This window comes from Mesoplodon mirus (assembly GCF_964341445.2).
Source record: "Mesoplodon mirus genome assembly, chromosome: 10".
In the NCBI taxonomy this organism is placed as follows: domain Eukaryota; kingdom Metazoa; phylum Chordata; class Mammalia; order Artiodactyla; family Ziphiidae; genus Mesoplodon; species Mesoplodon mirus.
Window position 1 is genome coordinate 21,952,600 of NC_138986.1, and position 23,113 is coordinate 21,975,712.

The 23,113-nt window shown below is 39.2% G+C and overlaps 1 protein-coding gene across 17 annotated transcripts in view; it reads left to right on the top strand.

Annotated features, from left to right (window-relative positions):
* HIVEP2 (HIVEP zinc finger 2) overlaps window positions 1-23,113 on the top strand; it is a 203,110-nt gene that overhangs the window by 86,803 nt on the left and 93,194 nt on the right. For 13 of the 17 annotated variants that reach the window (XM_082634067.1, XM_082634058.1, XM_082634063.1 and 10 more), the window contains one exon: window positions 22,676-22,788. The gene's annotated coding sequence lies outside the window, so the exon portion shown is untranslated. Of the gene's footprint in view, window positions 1-20,417; window positions 20,502-22,675; window positions 22,789-23,113 lie in introns of all 17 variants that reach the window. The other 4 variants (XM_082634053.1, XM_082634062.1, XM_082634064.1 and 1 more) reach the window with 1 other exon arrangement.

Consider the following 23,113-nt stretch of genomic DNA (forward strand, 5'->3'; position numbering starts at 1 on the left):
AATTTCAAGGGCATTTATTGACAACTTAGAAAGAAAACCAAAACAGATTTTGTTTTTCGGAATATTAAATTTTTAACATCAGCCTGACTGCAAAATGTGTATGCGTGTGTTTTTGTGTGTATCTTTTAGAAATTCCTGTTATTTGTGTGGCGCTATTCTACTTTATCCAAGCACACCTGCAAGAAACAGAATAATTTTGTTAGGCTGGTTATCAATGCAATCAATGTTATTGCATCAGATCTTTGGTTTACATGGGACATGGCCTTCCTTTTTCTATGCAGAAACTAAAGATTGTTCATCTCAAGCTTATAGTAGTATACATTTGTTAGAGCTTACCATTACTAGCAAATTGCTTCTATAGATCAATCATGTGAGTATTACTACTGGGGAAGGCCATTCTAATTGATCTGTCAATGAACAGGAAAAGACTTCGCTGCTTCCTAATAAAATACAACAGTGATCATGTTTATTTCCAAACATATAGAAGCAAAGAGGCTTTGTTATTCTAGCCAACATTTGCCTTTGTGAATGCACTTCAGCATTTGCATATGCTGCTTGTGCTGCCTTCATTTGTCACTTGTTGTTAGTGACACTCTTGAGGTGTTTTCCAGTTATCTGATGCATGTACTCTCTAAGTAGATTTTTAACTTCCTTGAAAATCGATCCAAGTCTTCTATGAAATGATGGTTGAATTTTAACTTCTCGTTCTCTTTTATTTTTTCCATAGTTTAATGAAGCACCTAGAAATTAAAGAGGATTTACCTCATTTTAAGAAGTCTATTTATTACTCAGACAAGTTGCAAAATTTGTTAGGAATAAGGCCTTCTACCAGGGCCAGTAGTGACAGTAACAGATAGCTTGTGGAACTTTATAATAGGAGTGAACGTATAAGTAATTAAAAAACTTGAAACAGATGATGAGTACTATGAGTTTAAGTTTATTTCTCTCACATTAGGAGCTCATTTAAGTTTTTATCCTCTTGTTCTTCTTAATATTAGTGGGAATCGTTCGAAGGCAACGCATGTACATTTAAGCATAATTGTGACTCAGAGTTTTTCTTATCCATTTTACAGTTCAGGTCTGAGAGGATCTCTATTTTCTTTGCTGAATTTCTGCCTTTTAAAAGGAGAACTTGTAGGAAGGGGGGAAATGTTTACACTTTCCCTGTTGTGAAGTGTAACCCAAATGAAGATTTTGATTTTGGTTAGAATCCTTCCCTTTCAGTGACTTTCAAAGGATATTACCTCAACTTCTTGCCTAGCGGGACAGCAATAAATATTTTATTTTCAACTTCCTTTAAAAAAATTCTTTCTCTGGTCTTTATTTGGACAAGTTTATGTGGATTAAGTCTTATTGCTTTGCCTCTGAGAGGATGTTGCTGGCTGAGAAAATGCCGCAGACTTCTCTAGTAGTGACCCAAAGTTACGCTATCAGTAAAAGAAAAAGATCCAGGCAGAAATCTGTGTTTTACTCCTTTTTATATTTCTACAGTGTCTACATGGTCCCTGGCCCCAAAGTAGGTGATCACAAGTGATTCATTTAACAACGCTCAGCAGATGTTGTTTTGAGCACCTGGTATGTGCTAGGTGCTCAGCAGAGTTTCCACCTCCAGAAGCTCTGGGTTTAGAAGAAAGGCAGATGTTAACGAACTCAGTGCAGTAGGTGAGCGTTTCCACAGAGGCCGGCACAGAAGGGGGGAGGTTGTGAATAACAGTGGAGGGAAAGAGGCATTCATTCTGATATTAATCAATCACTTGCTGTTTTCTAGGCACTGTTTAAGGTGTCCAGGCTACAGGGAGTAAACGAAACAATACTGCCTCTCTTGAGAAGTTTCTATCCTAGTGTGGGGGACAGATATATATCAACCTTCCTAGCACATATGCTTTGTGTGTGTGTGTGTGTGTGTGTGTGTGTGTGTGTGTGCGCTTTAGGTAGGGAGAGGAAAAGGAGTGGGGGCAGATGACATTGGAGCAGGGACCTGACCATTCCGGCAGAAGGAACAGCTGCCCTTGTAATAGTGTGGGCTGCATACATATACTTACATGTCCCCTTGAAAGAAAGGAATGAACATTTTAAAGTGAGGAAGAGGGATAGCTTATTATAAATGGGATAATGTATCAGGCAGGGCATTTGATGCTTTATGCCATGTGTGGGCCACCAGGCTCCATACCTAGGCTTCGGCCAACCTGGAGGTGCCATTGGCCGGCTCCTGGTCCTGGGCGCGGCCGTGGAGTTGGAGTGTTGCCCAAGCCCAGGCTGAGATCCCCTTTCCAGAAGGGTGCCCCCGCTTCCTCCCTACATCCTGACCCTATGCCTCAGCTCTCCTCCCACCTTTGGGTCTTGGCACAGGGAAGGCCCTGGCTTGGAAAGGATGAATCTGACCTAAAATTAAACCTGGAGCTATAATATAAAAAAAAAAAAAAATGCCATGATTAGGTGTTTACAGTACGGAATCTTCAACAATTAAAGAGAAAAGGTGTGGGTGGGGTAAAAAATAGCAATACCCACACTCTGAAGTTTTTGAGAAAAACAGGAAACTAGTCTTTTTTAACCAGCAATGCCCAGAACTGGTTATTGCAGAGAGGGTTGTTTTTCTAATGCATTGTGGTCAGTGCAGCTGTGCCAGAAGTAGATTTCTGCTCATTATGACAGCTGTCTGTGGATTTCTTCAGCTGACAAACCTATAGAGAGGCAAGCATAATTATCAGTAGTAACCTGGTTATTATGGCCGGATGGTGCTTGGAAAACAATTTGCACAAGTCCTGAAAGCCCGTGAAAACACAGAAAATAAGAGCATTTGACCACCAGGCAGCTATTTCCAGGAGTTGTGAATGACCCAGACCTGTGAACCATACAATAGCTTATTGTAGATGGACAGTTTGAATTTGGATTTTTTTAAAGTTGCCAGACAACATTTGAAGGCAAGTGACATAATATTTTTTTCTAATTTGCTCATTAACTCAAGCTCTACTTTCTAACAGAGTTTTAGACCTCTTTATTTTTTGCTTATATTTGCTGGTTGGTGGCAATTAAATATGATTTAAAAAGTAAAATTGTTGAAGTCATAGAGATGTTGTCTCTTGCTCTCAGAATCTCACAAATGCCCCCTTACTGCTGCATTTGTGAAATAGGAAAAATGATTAGAGAAGGGATCGTGTGGGCAATTATTGATTAGTTCTGTGTTCTTTTGAATAAGGTAAAATGCTTTAGAACCAAATTGAAAAAGAGCAGTTCCCTTTATCTGCACTTATTCGTATACGGAAGACCAGGTTAGTACAGACTAGTCACTGAGGTTTCCCCTCAGCTTCCTGTGTGGGTTCAGTGTTATTGGGGAGCCCCTCTAAACCAGAGCACTCCCTTGCAGTCCATTTCTTTGTGCATGTGGAGATGTCATCTTTTTAAGGATGAAAAGGGGTTGAGTAATAGAACCTAGATTTGATTGCTTATTGCATTTTATGGTCACCAAGCCAAGCATTTGGTCTGTGCATTGAAGGATTTACGCTTGTCTGTTTGCATCAGACTTTACAGTTATCTGTTTAATAAGTAAATTATGCTTCTCTCTGGTGAAACTTGTTTGCAGTGCTTGATCCAGGCGGTGTGCCTGGGCTAAGCGATGCCCCCTGTCCAGCTGACTGCCCAGTCTGCTCCAAAAGGGCAATCGTTACTGCTATTGATTTTTGTAGCATGTTGGTCATGTTAGAGTTATTTGCAATGAAAGGGAAGTCAACTCCTTGCATCTGCCTTTTTGTTTCACTACAGAAGTACTGTATACTGACACTTTAGTCTCTTGGTGGCAGTAACAGGACTCAAGGGAGATTCTTTTCCCTCCTTTCTCCAGGGGCAGCCTGGGGAGCAGTAGGTGGACTTGGGGAGGCATGAAGGTCACCCTATTTTTAACTATTTGCAACCTGCTTCCTAGTGAAATGGGATGGGAGTACCTGCCATTTCCCCCTCACCAGCATGTGGCCAAAAGTAATGAGACAACGGTTGTCAAGTACTCTCAAATGCAGATGACAGATGTTTTAAAAAGTACCAGCTCTGGGCTTCCCTGGTGGCGCAGTGGTTGAGAGTCCGCCTGCCGATGCAGGGGACACGGGTTCGTGCCCCGGTCCGGGAGGATCCCGCGTGCCGCGGAGCGGCTGGGCCCATGAGCCATGGCCGCTGAGCCTGCGCATCCGGAGCCTGTGCTCCGCAATGGGAGAGGCCACAGCAGTGAGAGGCCCGCATACCACAAAAAAAAAAAAAAAAAAAAAAAAGTACCAGCTCTTACTGAGAAAGACAAAACAATAAATGAACCCAGCAAACAAACATGTTTTATCAGAATGCATCCTATTTCAAACACATTAAAATACTGGTTTTTAGCTGGGAAAACATAGCCCTGGGAATGTGTGATAATGTTGAAATGGCAGAAAAAATGGCTTTTTATTATTTTGCCTTCTTCTCTAGCATGGTGTATATTTAATATGTTTTCATACTCAGATTTTTTAAATCTTGAGGACTAGACATATAATCTTTTACTTTTCAGACTTGGTAGAGCCTGAGGCTATCATTGACATTATTACTTTTAAATAGCCCCACTAAGCATATGAACAGAAAAAACACAGAGTAGAAATCTCAGTGGGGAGACTGGGGGAAACCATATCCATTCCTTCAGTAGAGCAATGAATGAAAATCCCAGTAGATCATGCAGCAATGCTGAGCGGTTCCCCAGAACTAATTTGGGTCTCTACCAAAGGGTTATTAAGATGTAAAGTATGTGTTTGTTAGCTACTAAAGGGTCCTCAAGTTCCTATTGTTGTTGCCCTCCCATCTTGTTTTCCTTGGCAATTGTTACGACAAAGACATAGTTAAAAACACACTGTACTCTTTTTCTGTCCTTCCTAATGCGAAGGTGGTGCTCGGAGGTGATGCCTGTTTGTGCAGGAGGCTGTGGCTGACGAGGCCAGTGTGTGATGATTAGCCCTTTCCTGAGGTGCACACATGGAGATTGTCCCTTGATGTCTTGCTGTCATCATTCCTAATATAGCCTGAAGCTAAACGGAGACTCGCTGTGTCAAGCTTGGGGCCAAAAGGTTTCTCCTGCGGGGACTGGGTGGACTGGGTGCCTGGGGTGCCTGACCCAGGCACCCCACAAGTGGAGCCTTCACTGTGGAGGGTTTCACAAAGGGACTTTACCTACTTTCTTTGGAGCAGCCGTGCTTCTCATTACCATCTGGGAAGAAAACCATCATGGTGGTGAGACTCGAAAGGGAGGTTGGAGATGCCTAAGTCAAACTCTTTCTCTTCTTAGTTGAAGAGAGGGCCAGAAAGAGGTTACGTCCCTTGCCAGGGTCGTGGAACTCTTTGTGCCCTGATTAGTGGCTCTGCTTTCATTCTTTTTCACACAGACAGCATGGTAAGGCTTTTCCTGGGGGAGATGGCTACTTTAGTACTAGTGAACTGTGAGCATTTCAGGAACTAGCTGATGTGCCTAGGTTGTCATTGGATGCTAGGGGAACAATACGGCTACTGTTTATGGAAATGCTTAAGAAACAGGATGTGGCCTTGGTGGCAGGGTTTACATTCACACAGGAGCTTGCACAGTATGCTGCTCTAGGAAACTGCCGTGTGATCCAGGTGATACACCAAGTTCGTGCCACACCCTTTCTGCCATCCTCTCGATGTTTGGCTCTCCTGCTTTAAAATACATCAATGAAAAAACAAATGTCTTTCTTTGTAACGCTGAATAGTGCTGTTGGTTGTTTGCAGAATTTCTCTTAGTTGAGCATGATCTTCACAGTGCAGTCTGAATGATTTGTGTCATAATCACTTGCTTAAACACATCAGGAGCACAGTTCACAGGTAACAGAAAGTTACTGCAGCACAAGGGTTAGAGGGTTTCTCAACTTTGGTGCCATTAACATTAGGGGATGGGTAAGTCTTTGTTGTAGAGGGCTGTTCTGTGCATTGTAGGATATTTTCCAGCGTCCCTGGCTTCTACCCACTAGATGACAATAGCACATCCTCCCTGGTCATAACAAGTAGAGATAACCCCAGACGTGGCCCTGCGTCCCTTGGGGGGCAAAATCACCCTGGTTGTGAACCCCTGTAGGCTAGCAGTCAATCTTGGTAGGATGGCGCATCAACCAGACTGAAGCAGGTTGTCATTAACAACATACAGCTTGACTCTAAGAAGCCAGAGTCAGAAGTAAGGGTTGGGAGGGTTAAATTACTAAATAATGAACATTCCTAGTCAGTGAATAGCAACCTAAACCGGGGATTTCCCTTGCTGGCTTGTGGCAGGAATTCCCTTTCTCTTCCTCTCTACCGCCGCCCTCAACTGTAGGACACTCCCTTTTCAGGACTGCCCTAGCTTCCGATTCACTTTCTCTTCCGCTCTTCTGCCATGTCTGTCTGTTGCCACCAGGGACTGGTCCACCACTGCTGCCTCTGCAAAAGCCTAGAGCCACTGGGATCTTCCAGCTGATGCCGCTGACCCATCACTCTGATCCTGGGGAAAGCGCCTTGGTATTCTTACTTCATTATTTACTTGTTAGCATTTTACCTAGATTTTTATGGCCCATGTAGGGAACCGTGAGGAGGAGTTTCGTATCCTGTGGACGCCAGTCCGCAGTGTGACTATTTTTTTCTAATAGAAGCTATGCCATATAAGGTGAGTAGGCCCCAGAGTCCACTTATTACATTGACTTAGGCTAATTCTCAATCAGGTTATATAAACTTTTGAAGGCTAGCCTGGAATGCCAACCACTATTTGTGACACTGGTTCCAGAGGGACACATTCCAAATTTCAAATAGTAGGTTTAAAAGCAAACTCTTAGAACTCAACTTACTTTAAGTGGGAACCACTTTGGCAGGCTGGCAGATGAGATGTAGTAGTCCAGCTTGCACCTGTTTCAAGCAAGTTCTTCCCCCAAACCACAAAGAGACCCTCAGATAGGCAGCTCAGAATCTCTCCCTTCCATTGGGACTGAACCTTCTTACCCTAAGTCCCAGACTTGGCAGGCAGACGAGCTGGACCAGCTACGGTTTGCTTCTCTGATGTGGAAAAAATAGGCATCTGGCAATCTCCTTGGATTCCATTTGGACATGCTTGTGTGTATAATCTCTGCCAAGTGAACTTAGGCTGCCAGAGTTTGCCAAAAGAGGAAGAGAAGAACACCTTAATCTATGGGTTGAGATACTAAATGAAGGAAATCAATAAGAAAACAACTGGAATCTTAGCAGGTCTAGAAATAGTAAGAGAAAGATATATGTTGTGCAAGTGTGCAATTAAACTAAGGAGAGTTTGGATTAATTAAAAGATAAGTACAAAAAATTACCTTATCTTTGTTTCTACATCAAATCACAAACATTTACATCAAATTTGTCAAAGATAGGGATGCTTTGCATTTTAGACTAGAAACATCCAATGGAAAAGAAGGCTACTCCAGGACTTGAAAGGGTCTTCCAATTCTGATAATCCCATGGGTTTTTTTCCCTTTCCCTCTAAATTTGTCAAGTTGCACACATTAATATGTTAGACTGAGTGATAAATCTATGCAAACTAGAATATAAGAATGGTAGCCAATGACTTCTTTGGGGAAGTTTCTAAAACACCTATACTGATGATTTTCAAGTTAGATTTTCAGGGTATCCTGGAACATCTAGAAGTTTTGAAAAAAGTATAGTTGTGGTGGATTTGACATGTGTCTGTTTTAATCACCTCTAAATTTGAGGCTTCAGATCATGACAGGAGGGATGCTTAGACCCCAACTTTTAAATAGTGTACATTTAGAAAAGAGTTGCCTTACTCAAATACTATTACATAGCTTTCTGATTACACAGCATGCCTTTTGTTTGGAATTTACACAGTGACAGTCTGTTTACAGTGTCCGTCCATCACTAGCCCCTAAGTTCCATGAGGACAAGAACCATGGCTTTGGGAGTACACAATTTTTTGTTGAATGAATAATCGAATAAATGAGGGGAAAAATTAATCATGAACATTTTATAAGAAAAGCAGACTACTTTTTTTATAGAAAAATAAAATATAGAAATTTTCCAATAATGAAGTTAAAACAAAATTGAAAAGAATGTCATGTAGTGAAGTTTTGTTTCCTTTTTGGAAATTTTTGGCTTTTTTTAAGAACAAAGAAATATTGTGTTTTCTAGAGGAGAGCATGGCATGCCGTCCAAAATTAATCTAGTGGAACATGGGCATATAAAGTCCTCTAAACCTATCAATTTTAGTCTTAGTTTATAGTAATAAACACTTTTTAGTGCCAGAGTAAATTAAGACAATGATCTGGGTAAAAGAATACTCTTGAGCTGTATAAGATTTTGATTTTGTTGCCAAACTTAGAGCAATGACCTTCATTCTAAGCATGAAAGCCTTCCATCATCGTCGTATAAAGACCTGATTGACCCACCCAAAACTCTGTTGCCATGTGGTTCAGTAGTACCAACATAGATAGTGAGTAATCAGGAATGGTTCAGTATATTAAACTTTCTTTGGTTTGGCACTGATGGTCCATTTGCCAGATCAAAATCATGAGTAGAACTGAAAATTGAGTGCAAGTAACTACAGGGTACTTGGATTTCTTCAACTCAAGAATCTTTTTATATTGCCACTATGTGTATCTTTTCAAGAGCATTGGTTTAGAGTCAGACTCACTGGATTAAAAAGCCATTTTCAGCACTTACTGTGAGGCCATGGACAAGTTTCTTAAACTCTTGGGGCCTTAAGTCCTCTCTAAGGAAGGTAGTAATGGTACCTGCCTCATAAAAGATTTAATGAGAAAATACACATAAATCACTTAGTACATTGCTGGAACACAAGGACGCAGTAAATGTTGATTGTTTATATCATTCTATGTGATGATTGTGTCAAACTCCATTACTATTTCTAGATCTTTCATTTTCTTAAGGTTTTCAGTAGTAAGCCCAAACTTTTAAGCTTCCTTTTTATGGAAGTCAGAGTCTAAACAGAGTCAAGGCTGCCAAAACTATCTGCTACATCTTATAAAGAGATAAGATAATGCTTGTTTTATGTGTGTGGGCCTCCATATGAAAGAATCACAACCCTAAATCTTGCCAGACCGAGGGCAGGTGGATCCCACTCTTGGCTGGGAACCAGAATCCTATTACCAGGCCTTTTTTATTTCAGACCTGATAAAGATGCTTCCTCTGGGTGATTTTTTTTTTTTTCTTTCTCATCTCTTATTTAAAACATAAAGACCAAGGGAGTTGGAAACCTATAAATTAAACTTATAAAAGAAGTACAAAAGTGCTTCTATTAGTTTTATGTTTCCCAGAAACTGACTTTATAAATCATTTTCAAAGTTCTAGAGAAACTCTTTTTTCCTGAATTTTTCATCACATGAATGAAACTGGGTTTCCATTTATAATCATGAAACACAAACCATCACATGAACATTAATATGTTTACCTTGGTAAAATTTCTTGTTTACTCTTTTTAGGACTTCTTTTTCATGTAGTGACTTTCAGGGTGCGGATCACTGAGGGGCATGCCCCCGGCCTGAGCAGGATGAGTTAGTCATGAGGTACCAAGAGTGTGGGATGTCAGCGGACCTTGTAGGGGGCTCTTCAGAAATCTTCCTGGTACACTCACCGGGAACTTGTGATTGCCAGGTTTAGGAATTGCCTCCTCTTTGTCACGAGCAATTTCTTTCATCTTGCACAGTTTAAATTTGGTTTTGATATTTCCCGATGGAAGTTGTTATTATTGCATGGAGTTAAAATCTGTTTTAAAATAAGGGATTTAAGTGGATCATCTGTAAAGTTGTGTTCAGCTTGAAAATCCTATGATCAGAGTTCACCGTTTTGCCTTTTAGTAGTTTTACTTTTAAGATTTCTCCAGTTGTGTGTGATTTCTTGCTGATTCCTTTTGGTTCCCCAAATCAATAAATCAATATTAGTAGTTAGTTAATTGTTGAGAATTTGAAATTTTACTTTAACATGGTCAAGTTTTAATTATGTCTCTCCACTGTGTCTAAAATGTAACCTTGTTAGAACACTTTTTTTTTTTTTCAGGACTATAGCTTTTAAAAGGTCTCCCAACTTCAAAAATTAAACATGGTCAAATATCTTCCATTTTGGAAGTAAACAAACAAGCAAACTGAAACCAATAATATTAATGGCTTTTCTAGTTCATACGTTATCTATCTCAACTGCATCATGGTTTTGGCCACCTGCTTTAGGAAGGAATCTCAGTAACCTCTTAATTTTGAAATTCAGTGAAATCTTTTAGGTCTTTGCCTTTTTTTTTTTTTTTTTACCGATTTTTGATTTATATTTGACACTGTTTATCATTTAATTTTTTCTCCACTTGGCTCTGTGATGCTGTGACCTGGTACCCACCTCTGTTCTCAGCCCCTTCCCACACTACTCAGTTTTTGTGGCTTTCCTCAAAGTGCAGCCCTTATGCTTCTTCTCTCTGTAGCTTCCCAAACCGTTGACAAGGCCCATTGTTTCAAGTATCACCCTAGATACCGATGATGCTAGTGGTCTTCTAAACTGGGTTTTCAGCTTACATATTCTTGTGGGGGGTTTTTTGTTTTTGTTTTTGTTTTTTTTCAGTACGTGGGCCTCTCACTGTTGTGGCCTCTCCCATTGCAGAGCACAGGCTCTGGACGCGCAGGCTCAGTGGCCATGGCTCACGGGCCCAGCCGCTCCGCGGCATGTGGGATCTTCCCGGACCGGGGCACGAGCCCGTGTCCCCTGCATTGGCAGGTGGACTCTCAACCACTGCGCCACCAGGGAAGCCCATTCTTGTGGGTTTTATATCTATATGTCCCGCTGTCTGCTTGGACATTTCTATCTAATATTCTTAAGGCACCTCAAACCTAGTTTGTTATAAAACGGAATATACTCTATTTCCTCTCAAACTTGGTTTTCTCCTTGTTTACCTGACAAGCTTCTGCTGATTACTCCAGGTCCATTTCAAATGTCTCCATTCTCAGCCCTTCCTTGATCCGTACACCTCACTCTCCTGTGGGCCCTATTGTAACTTGTACTACAGCACTTTTCATCCTACCTGCAAGCCAGGTTCGTTGAGATCAGAAAACACATTTGTGTGCCTTCGGATGCAGCACAGTGCCTGGTGTGGGATAGGTACTTAGAAAATGATTGCTGAATATGTTAACAGGTGACAGAAACTGCAAATTATAGATATTGAGATAGGAAACAAAGTTTTTATTTCACCAGACAGAAACGTTTGTAAGTGGTAAGGTATTTTCTTATAGTTTTATAGAAAACGAAACCTTTGTTGATTAGATGTAGCTCCTAGGACTTCAGAAGGGAAGAGAAGCCTATATTTCCTTCCTAGACTCATGGTCGACCCGGTACTTGCACTTGGTTTGAATGGAGACTCGTTTATGGAGTCCTGGTAGCAGGTGTAGTTTTTTGAGTGGTTTTCCCAGCTATTTCAAAAAGCATCTGGATGCGTAGAGCAGAGCTCAGCTATCTGCTGGGAGAACATTTAGGTGCAATTTTTTCCTAGATGCACTTCCTCTCCACTTACTTTTCATTCCCAAATGGGGCTGTGTGGGTCAGGATATGGGGATGATATATAAGCTTCTGTTTACTTAGGCAGAAAGTAGTGAAAAATCACGGTTTAATTTACAGAGTGCTAACCCCTGCTCCATCCTCCCTCCCTGCCCCCATACACACAGATAAAATTGTGTAGCTGGGTGGGCTAGTCACACTCATTTAAAATCATCTCTAAATCCACTAATATTATCCTTTGGTACCAGTAGCTTCATCACATTGCATTGAAGGAGTATTAAAAAAAAAAGTTTGTTATCAGAATCTTTATGTTGTTGGGATCAGCTTCTAACTAAATGGAACAAGTATAATATTAATGGATTAATCCATGTGAATTTTTAAAATAAGAGGTCTTAGCAGTGAAGACTCATCTCCGACTGTCCTGTATTTAAGATTAAGTTCTCTGCACTGTGATACTGGACCACTGCAGAATTATGTTATGTAACTATTTCCCTTTTGGCATTCATAAAAACAAGAAATATGTCTCCAGAGGTCATCCCACATTGAGCAAAAATTTTAAATACATGAATAAAAATTCCATCTGGCTTTTTTAATACTTCACATAGATTTGTCTTTTTGTTGTATTTTGTAGCCTTATACTGGCTTGGTAGTCTTTTATGAGGAACAACAAACAAAACATCCTGTTTTTATAATATCCAGCACAAATCCCAGTGGAATTATTTCAGAAATAGCTAAGGTTCTTCCTATATCAGTTAGCAGTTTTTTGAAATTTCCATTATTTAATGTTTCTCTTCAAAGTCTTGGAAGTGTAACTAAAACAAAATTGATTTGTGTCCTCAGGCACCGAAGTCCTGCTAAGTATTAATTGTCCAGGGTTTTTATATTGAGTTTGAAGATAACGGAAGAGCAATGGTGACCATTTTAAACTGCAAATATTTGTAAAACTCTTTTTGATCTTTTTTTTTCCCTTCCATTTCATGGTTTCATCTTTTTGAAATTCTACAGGATTAACTTTGCTTATGTTCAAATAAGTTAAAATTGAATAGAAAAGATATTTTTAAAGGGTTGCACTATGGCTTTAGGACTGGTAAAAGAGCCAGAACGATGATTCAGAAGCTGAAAATAACTCTACATTTTATGCAATCAAGTAAAACTCTGTACCTTGGCCTTCCCCACACCAGATTAGCAAGGAGTTGGAAGTTATTCTGCCCCCAGCATGCCACTAGGGATGACTAGCTGGGCTATGACAACCTGCCGCCTAAATGGAGCATGTGCGGCTAGAAGGATAACCCTGACGTACTGGGTGGATTAGAGTTGAGTGACCTCAACTCATATTCATTTCCTCGGAAAGGAAAGCTCACAGGGCCCTTTCTGTTCTAAGGAGTGTTTATGCAGTGTGGGTTCTCACGATGGCACCCAGTCACTCCAGTGGCCTACGTGTGCCATGTTTCCCTGTGATGCTTGCTTCCTTGAAAGGGCTTCGGTTCATTCACAACATTTATCCTGGTCCTGAGGAATCACATTTTAAGATTACAGAAGGGAGAGTGGTTGATTAATTTTTCTTTCTTACTTTGTTTTCTGTATGCTTCTATGCAAAAAGCTATACAATAAAGTGGGGAGGAGAGAAGATAATTAATTCCTGAATGAACTCCCATTTCTGTTGAGCAAGTAGGGTAAACTTTTCCAGGTAGAACATTCTAGGTCCAAAAGCTGAGTCATCTTTGTGACAGAGTTTGATGCCTCACCGTAAGTTCTTGTTACTCAAAATGGGACTCTATGCTGTGTCCTGTCAAATAAATAAAACTGTCAGGTTATCATTAACATGCAGTGCTTCTCTAATTAAACAGAATTGATGGGAAATATCTGGGAGGATATTAGCAATGGAACAGTGATGTTTGCATTTAAATGATCTTAATTACCCCTTAGACTTAATGCCCTATTAAGATGGACGGGAGAATGTCACGTCTCACTTAGCCCTATTGTTTGAGACAGTGGCTGCAAGCTGAAAAGGACCAGAGTGCATTCAGTTGCATTGTGATGTCTGCTTTTGCAGATAGAAGGTTTGGGAATGTATGTTCTTTGCTGTTCTTTCTTTCTTTCTTTTCTTTTCTTTTCTTTTTTTTCTTCAAAGGAAATTAAATCACATCCCTGACAGGAGAGGGTAAAATCTCTGAGCAGACCTCCCCAGTGCTTGGAATTCACAGACTCTACCCTGTCCCAGTTTGCTATTATCCTAAGGCAACACACTCCCCTGCCGCTCTTTGCGTCTTTGGCTGCTCGCCAGCCTCCCAGGGCCTCCGGCTTTGATGTGAGGAGCAGGCTGTCCTCGGGCCAGGCTTTTGTTGCTGCCCTGGCCTGGGCTTCACTCACCCACAAGGCCAGAAGGGATGTCCTGTCTCGCAGTATACATTTCGACAGCCCAAGTCATCATCAGGGGTTTCTAACCACCCCACCCCCGAGGCAGAGAGAGCTGCCTTTGTGTCACCACAAGTGGCTGCCCCCAGCCACTCAGCTCGCTCTGTTGGCTTTTGGTGCCCGTCCTCGGGGGAGGGCCTTTCTGCCTGGGGGAAGACACCAGCTCTGCCAGGTTGGCTGTCAGTCTGAAGGGCCTCCTTGGCAGGGCTCAGGGGAACCGACCCGACGAGTTGAACAGCTTCCTCTGGGGACAGTGAATCGACCTTCATTTGATCTAGGCCTGGCAGCCCGGGTTAGTGAGGACATCAGTTCTGGCTCGGGGAAATCTCTCTTAACTGAACCTATGTCCACCGTGGTTCCAGGCTTGCAGTTAGAAGTCGGTGCCATTGTAAATTTAACTCTTAAAACTTCTGGTAATATCTGTGGGTAATCCTAAAAGTAGGTGGATGCATAAACACAGAGGATTACAAGGAGAGATACCAGGGAAGAAACAATGGGGCTATGTCTTATGACTAACCAAAAGGCCAGATCCAAGCCAAAGGGAGCGGGGAGGGGAGAGAGAGAGAGAGAGAGAAAGCGAGAGAATATTTCTCATCGATGAACTGTCTTCAGAAGGGCCAATTCGATTCAAATAGAAATGGCCTTACAAAACTGAAAGCAGACCATATCTCATTGTAGTTTAGATAGCACAGTACCTTGCCCTGGATCTTCATAGGATTAGTAATAGCATCTCCCACAGAGGGGGGTTTTCTTGCTTCTATTCTAGTAAAACCCACTCCCCAAATATACCTCTTTGCCAGCCATTATTTATTCATTTGTATTAAGTTTTATAATCTTCCAAGTTTCTTGTTTGTTTGTTTTCATAAAGTAAATTCTTTTCGTAATGAGAGTGTATTACATTTTTGGCAGCCAAGTATGAAAGAGATTATTAGCTCTTTTTCGCAGTAGATGGGGAGTGCAGCCTGAAGGATCCCATGACCTAGTCAGGGGAGGACACCTGAAAGGGTTCAGAATAGAAAGGGGAAGAGATTTGTAGAAGATAAACTTCACAGTCTTATTAGGGCATGCCCGTTTGCCTTCTATTTAGTATTTTGCAACCATTCATGGGTAACAGTTAATTTAGCAGTCTCATATTAATCTTTTTTTCTTGTCATTAATGAGGATATGCCTGAGTGGATTAGTGGGGCGTAGGGGAGAGTAGTGGGGGAGTAGGTAACCAGCCGTGCATCCTGAATACCAGGGCCTCATTTGGCACAGCTGTAGTGATGAATGGATCTTATGTTCAAGTTTCAAGACTTTGAACTTGCAGAGTTTTGTCATAATCTATTACCTAAATTCCATCTTCCAGCAAGCACAGGGAAGTTTTGTAGCACAGAAACATAGAAGGGACAGCAGTTGTGGTTAAACCATAGTCATGGCATTTAACATTCATGTGAAGTGTAATATTTGCAGGTAGCTCACATATCATTTCTTATTGTTTACGATAAGGTGATAAGGTTGGCAGTGCCAAAGACAGAACTGGAACTCGGTGAGATTGTTGACCTGCCTTGGGAATGCTAAAACGTACTGTTTCTCTTTCAAATGCTCCGTTCCCTCCTGCAGCTTACAGGTATCCTCATCGCCCTATAATTTTCTTTAGTACAAATAGTGTGGAGTTTGAATTTTCATGTTTATATTGACCCTTGCGACCCTCTGTTCCTTTTCAGTTGAATCCATTGGACAATATATCTGACATACTGGGGGTTGATGGGAAAAGCTCTCTAAGGAGATTAAAAAAAAAACAAAAACCAAAACCCTAAGATATAATTCATTAATAATTTCATTCTGTTTCTGGATGTGTTTTCTTCCCATTGTCAGCCAGCATGGGAGGAAAGGGAAGAATAATGCTGGAGCTGGGGTGTTGTGTGGGTATGTGCCATCCAAAAGTATCTTCTAGGAGAAAAAAAGTGTTTATTTTTATAATAAAAGTAGAATTCAAACACTCTGAATAACAGAAAATTATTAATTCTATTGTAGTGAAAAGTTATATCCTAATGCTGTTAAAATCATTCATCATTAAAGACATCAGTTAATCAAAGACATATACTGCATAAATATATATACAAAAATGGTAACTTTGTGGTACCAGGCTTAAACCTATCAAATGTCATTAATAACTCTTGATGTTGCCAGTGAAGAAAATTTAAGACTAAAGCAAGATTGCCTGTTGCTTCACTGTCCTCAAACAGCATTGTAATTCCCAAACCTACACATTTTAAACAAGGTCAGGAGTTCCCTTCACCTGGTTAAAAGTGAATTCTGGTTAACATTTCTAATGATCATGTCTACAGCCACAAAGCAGGTGACGTAGTTTTCTCTTATTGGAACTCCAGGCACATAGCTCCCTTCGAGAACTGCCTTTTCTGGTCCTGCTGTTTCTCTATCCACATCCCCCCAAACTGGGACCTGACCAAGTCCAACCTGCTCTTTGAAGCCCCTTGCCACTATTCTAGCCCTGACTGAGCTCTTCCTGTTTTCAATTCCTATTATTCTTAGAATCATTAGTGCACATTTTAGCATTTAGCACTTAATTTTTTTAAAAATCATTTTTTATGGGTTAGCTCAGGGCTAATCATATGTACTTTATTATCTCCTCTAACAAGCAGCCTAGTGTTAGGTACCTTGCAAACATTCTTAGTTGTTGATGATTATTTCCATTGCCTGGCAGTCAGTAACAATTGTTATAGACTAGAATCTTGCTTCTCAAAGTGTCGACCTCAGTTGAGCATCAGCATCACCTGGGAACTCCAAGCTGGACCCCACCCAGACCTGTAGAATCAGAATCTACATTTTAACAAGCTCCCCTGGTGACTGATATGCATGGTAAAGTTTTCATTGCCCTGTTGAGGAAGGTCCCTCTCCCTGGGCATGGCAGAGATCCCATGAACCTTCAACTAACTTTTACTTTCTGCCAGCATTGTATTTAGGTATCTGATTGTAACAGAATGGAAACTGCGCACTCTTACTGTAAGAATGAGATTGTAAATGTGGTCTTTACATAGAAACTGTACCATTTAAAAGTGGCCAGAGGGCTTGTTTAAGTATTCAGGACCGTATTTGTGTCCTGATTCAAGACAAACGCTAGATCCAAATCATTAAAATCCCTTTAAATGGCCTCTTTTAAAATTTCAAACTGAGGAGCAAAAAGTACGATTTCTTTTTTCTTAGTTACCTTTTTTTTTTTTGCACTTGAAGTGCTTACACCCACTCAACTTGCTATTTTGAACTCTGGGAAAGAAAATTTGTGGGCATCTTGCAGTCTTTCAGGAAACAAGGCTCGGATTAAATATTTGCCACATTTTCTCCGTGTTTCTTTCTTCAGGGAAGTGGAGAAGCACATCATTCATGCTTTCACTCAATTTGACACAAAGTGTGACTTTCTAAGTGTGGATGGAAAACGGCTCCTGTCCTTATTTGTCTACCTTCACACAGATAGATATTCCTGGCTTTTCCCCTCCCATTCCTTCTATTTGTCCTTCTCTTCCCTTTCACCGTAGTGTCTACAATTCTTCATATACCACATAGATTTCATAAAATATGAGATTTTTTTTAGAGTATCTAGGTCCATTAAATCAAGGAAGATAACGTGGATTTAATTATGATGTACAACATTATGTAGACTAATCTCAGTCAAATTCACATTTAAAATATTTAATTTTAAGGCATTTACATTCCCTGTTGGTTTTTCTCTCTCTGTGAATACACACCTATTTCGCGGATAGCAGAAATAAGAGATATTGGTCAAGATGGAGGGAAAAGAGGGTATTAGGTAACCTCAGCCATTCAGCTTTGTTTTGAATGAACTCAGGGCTTTGTCTTGTAAATACACTAAGAAAATAAAGTGGTTGCCAAGGCTATTATTTTGTGGTGGTTTTGTCCTTTCCAGACAGCTTCATTTCATTTTTGTTGAGGCAATTAAGATGTTTTATTTAGGATAGGGCTTAAAATACTTGTCTTCCATTTAATCAGTGTTCACCTACATGTACAGGATATTATTCAGGGGACCTTGTGAGGAACTAACACAATTTAGTAGCTGAACTTGAGAATGAAGTATTTCCAAGCAAGTGAAATGGAAATGAGGAAAGACACAGAAGGAGGAGACTTGTAGAATGTAAATGTTTATTGAATAAAAAAGTTAAAATGTAACAGAAGTAGAGGTGCATGATAATATACTAAGTTTTCTTTACATGGGAAAACAGAATATTACAAAGATGCTTATATATGTGATTCAACACAATTCTATTCAAACTCCTGATGAGAATTGTTTGGGTATGGCTGAATATGGAGGGTAGAAAATACACTTAATCAAATAATATAATCTGGGAAAATGGGTGAGAATTTCTCAAGTATATTTGTGCATACAAGGAAATATCAAGGAATATTTGAAAAAAAAGAGACTAGGGAGTAGAATCAAGACCTACTGTGGATTCAAACATACTATAAAAAAATAACAGTAATTAAAACCACCTAACACACACACAAGTTCATGTATTAATGCACATGAAAACTATATAGCACAATGCCCATCACATAACATTTATTAGGTCTGAACAAACATTCCCTTTTAAATATGTAGATCAACATTACAAAATGAGGAACCAAGAAATGGACCCATAATAATACAATATACACAAAATATAATGTAGCAAGTTTAGTAAACAGCATTGTGGGAGAATGGGCTTGTCAAAAAATCTTTGAATATATACCTCACACTGAGGATCCAAATACACACCAGACATATTAACTGGTTAAAATCTAAAAACAAACTTAAGAACAATTTGTAGAAAATTTAATTTATACATTTATTAAAGGCCATTTAAATTCATAAGAAAATTAGGACATAAATACAGTCAAATTATGTGAATAGAATAATGTAAAAATTTATATTAAAGATGAAACAATAAACTTATCTTAAAATAGGAGACTATGATCACCATTAAAATAAAAAAGCAATCCTAAAATACCATTTTATATTAAGTAAATCACCAAACAAATTTAATCACATACAACGGTGAGGAAGTTTAGTGAAAGTAGTGAAAGCTCATATTGCCGGTGGCTTTATAGGTAATTTCAATCTCTTGACATTAATATGGCTTTTTATGAAGTCCATAAAAATATTTATACCCTTTGATTTAGTAATTGTATTTCTGTTAGTATTTTAAGGAGAAAGTTGTGTTTCCAGTGTTAAAAATAAATGAGAACATCTGAAATACTCCCACATATAGGAATGATTAATGAAATGACTAAGTAAGCATGTTAACTATGGAATATTATATGGCTGGTAAAAATGAGAACTTTGTGAATTACATGGAAATATAGTATATGTTTATGAAGTGTTAAATGAAAAAAAGTAGAATGCCTAATTATGTGTGTTATGAGAGCATCTGTGTGAAAATATGCTTACATGGGGACCAAATAAATACTAGATTAGAAATTTTTTTAATGAGAATAATTGTGTTTGAGTCATGGGATTAAGGGTGTTTCTCTGGTTAAAAATGTCTTCAATGTTGTTATGTATTTATGACTAAGTAAGGCAGCTGTACTAACTGAGCGTTAGGACACTGTTTTCTAACTGTTATTTTGGAGCTCTGCTAAAATATGCCCAGACGTTTTGGGTGTGTAAGAGTCTAAGGTATTCCCAGTCTCCTATTCTCCTTGGCCAGTTTTTCACTAAGTTTGCAGAGAAGTGAGTTGACTGTAACTATGCTGAAGAGGGTGGTATGGCACCTGTGGTGTTTGTGGGTCTGTTCTCACTCACTTTGCACCCACTTTCTTCCCTTCCTAAACTGAGAAGCATCTTTAATGTCGTTGGTGCTCAGTAAACTCCTGCTCAATGTTATTGAACTTTCGCCTACGGGAGGCAAAGAAGCTCTGTGATGTAAAGGGGAAAATGGTAGAAGAGTAGTCAGGAGACCTGCCTTCCGGCTGTGTGACCTGAGGCAAGTGACTGTGACCTTCTGGGCCTCAGTCTCATCCTCAATACAAGGAGGGTGCTCCACAGCTGCTAAGCTTTAAGTACCAGGGCTATAAAGACATTACAGTTCACAAGCTTACTCCAGGGTGTCATTTACTCCTTTCAAGGGCAGTTTTGCGTGCTCCTAAAAGAGCTAATTTACTGTGTTCACTGTTGCAACAGCACAGACAGCTAAAGTGTTCCCGGGAATGGCCTGGTCAGCTCAGGGGGCATGGTTCCTGTCTACTACATGGGGAACCATTCAGCCAGAGAAAGTCACCCTAATCCTGCATTGTAGGTACACCTACTTATTATACAAAAATGACTGAAACACACCAATTGGTGACAAGCATGATCAAATATTAGCTAATGATAAATTACTCCATTGTTTAGACTATGTACCTGACTGAAATACAAAGTTCATATGTATTTAGATTTTCTGATGGAGCCAAACTACCACTGACTGAAGTGGTTTTTTTTTGGTCTTGCTTTTCCTTTTTCCTAGCATGGTGAGGCAGGCAACAAAAACAAGTTGAAGGCAAGGAGGAGTAGACGCAACTGCTTTCATCAGCTTATAAAATTGTTTTAGGTAGGTACTACTGTATGGTATAAGAATTATAGGGAACCAGCCATCATCTCTCAAGCGTTACTCATTTCCAAGGAAATGAACATTTCTAAGGAATGTTGTATCACGGTTTGTACACATGAGGCTCACTTGTTATACAGGCAACATATCTGTACCTTCCGTATCAGTTAAGGGTGGTCATTTAACTGATAACATCCATACAGGTGACTAACATATTTTGTACTTATTGCTTTTGAAGCGTGGTAGGAAGTGCCCATGCCAACTGAAAAATTCCTAAATAATTTGAAGTCACTGACCACTCAGATAACCATAGTTAGATTTGAAACTAGAGCATACTTGCTATATTGTAGGTGAAAAACCTAAATAAGATATTGGCTTGGTGGCTAGCCATGAAATGGTGCAAGACATGAGGCAAAAACTACATAATTGAAGAAAAAAGTACTTTACCAAAAAAATGAACAATGACAGAAAGAAGGATTGTAGATCTAGACTCTTATACAGGTCAGTTTCATATTATACATTGAAAAATCAGTGAGAAAAGGATTCTTAAGAATCTTCAAGTCATTCTGCATCATGATGGGATGTGCCCTAGCTTTTTCTTGGAAAGTGACTAACTTAAACAGTATGCTAGCACAAAACCAGCATGTAAGAATCCAGAGATGATAGGAAGTTAGTTACTGAACATCATTTGAAAGTGCCTTTGTAACACTTTCATAAAGGGCCTGTAAAAATACCAAAAAATATTTTCACAGCTCTAGATGCTCAGCGTGCAAATTATATACCATTTTGCGTCTCATTGTTTAGGTGCTATATTTGTTGGTCCAGTGTAATTAAAATAACCAAACCATTTGACATTTGTCTTGTCATATTTATGGCAAGAACCCTAGAATAATAATTAAGGCTGTTTATCATTGTTAATGAAGAAGCCATTTGAGACCATATCCAAATGAGTTTCCTAGATAACTATTTCTTGAATAGCAGCAAGACTAGAATCTAGACATTGGTTGTCTTGGAAGTGAAAACGTATTTCCCATGGCTACCATGGGTTTCTACTTGGTATAATTATTGCAATTTGTCTTCTCCATTGGTAGGAACATTTGTTTTGTTTTGTTTAGTTGGAGCATCTACCTTCAAATAGTGGGAACAAATCTATTTCAGTCTCCTTTTTTTACAACTGAAGTAACTGTCAATTTTCCTAATACGTGTCGTGAGACTAGGGGAGTGACAACATGTGGCTAATTCCAAATTGCATAAATAATAAAAAATCATGTATTTATGCCCTTGCAATAGGTTTTTGAACTTTCACTGGAATATAGTTGTGTCTGATGTCCAGGGACTTTAAAATTACTTAATCTACCCTGGGGGGGACCTGATTCAGAAGTAGCTGGAAGCTGTCCAATTTTCTGTCTCACTCTTCTGTTCTGCCTCCCAGAATCCCATTTATCTTAGGTTCTATCAGTTGAGATATAGCTGTCCTTCTCTAAAACTTTCTCTTGGAGCTAAGATAGCAATTTAATATTTGAGCTTCATAAAAGGTATATCTACTGGTAAAATGAATAGAATTAACTGATATTATTTATGAACTGTAATTAAGCTGTTTATGGATTTTTAGTAAACACTTTCTGTGGGAGACAAGGTATAACATTCTAAGAATGATTTGGAAATTTATGCTCGTGAATTCTCTCCAAATGATCTGTCTGGGTATTAGTTTACATGCCTCAACAGAAATTGCCTGTACCTAGGGCTTAACAGTTTTAAAGAACTGCAACCTACACATTTTCATTGCATCAGTAAATTAATAAGAACCAATGAATGGAATTCCAAAGTAGTCAGTTGCATCTTTTCCTCATCTCTGATTTTACATGTCCTAACTGACATTATGTAGTCACCACTTTCGTATGCCAATCAGTACTGAAAATAAACTCTTCTGCTCTTGCACTTAGTTATTTTATTGCTTTTTCTGTGCTTGAACATTCTTTTTATTTCCAAACTGGAAAATTTAATCTAGTTGCCAGATGCTTTTGTTGTTTTATAGTTTTAAGTAGCACAGTAACTTAGGAGAAGATATAATAATAATAATCTTGCTTTGATTTCTGTGTTATTAATGTATAGATCTTACAATGCTGCTCTGGTTTAAATGCAATTCTTTGTTGTGTTTTTTTTTCTTTCTTCATTAGGTGGAGTCTTTGAATTTTTTAAAAGACGATGGTAATCAGATCTACTTGAAAAATTAAGTGAATTGATTTGTTTGGAACACTCTTTTACCAGTTCTTTAACATTTAACCACTGGGTAAGTTGAGTCAAGTACTTTCTATGTGGTTTGATTTCAAAATTATTGGAAAGATCTCTCAAGCAAAATATTAAGCTTTATGTGAAGTTTTGACAGTAATAATTTGAGGACCTCAAAACCTGTGAAAGATGTCTGGGATGCTATCTAAATGAAAATGTTGATAAGTCTTTACCACATCGGCGGAACTAACCTGATTAGAAAAAATGGGAAGATTAGAAAACGTTGTCATGTACAGTTTGAAACCAGATCCCTTCATTTACTGTTCTAATGATTATTTGCTTGTTGTAATCTTGAGGTAATGTGAGACTATCGAATTTTACTTTTA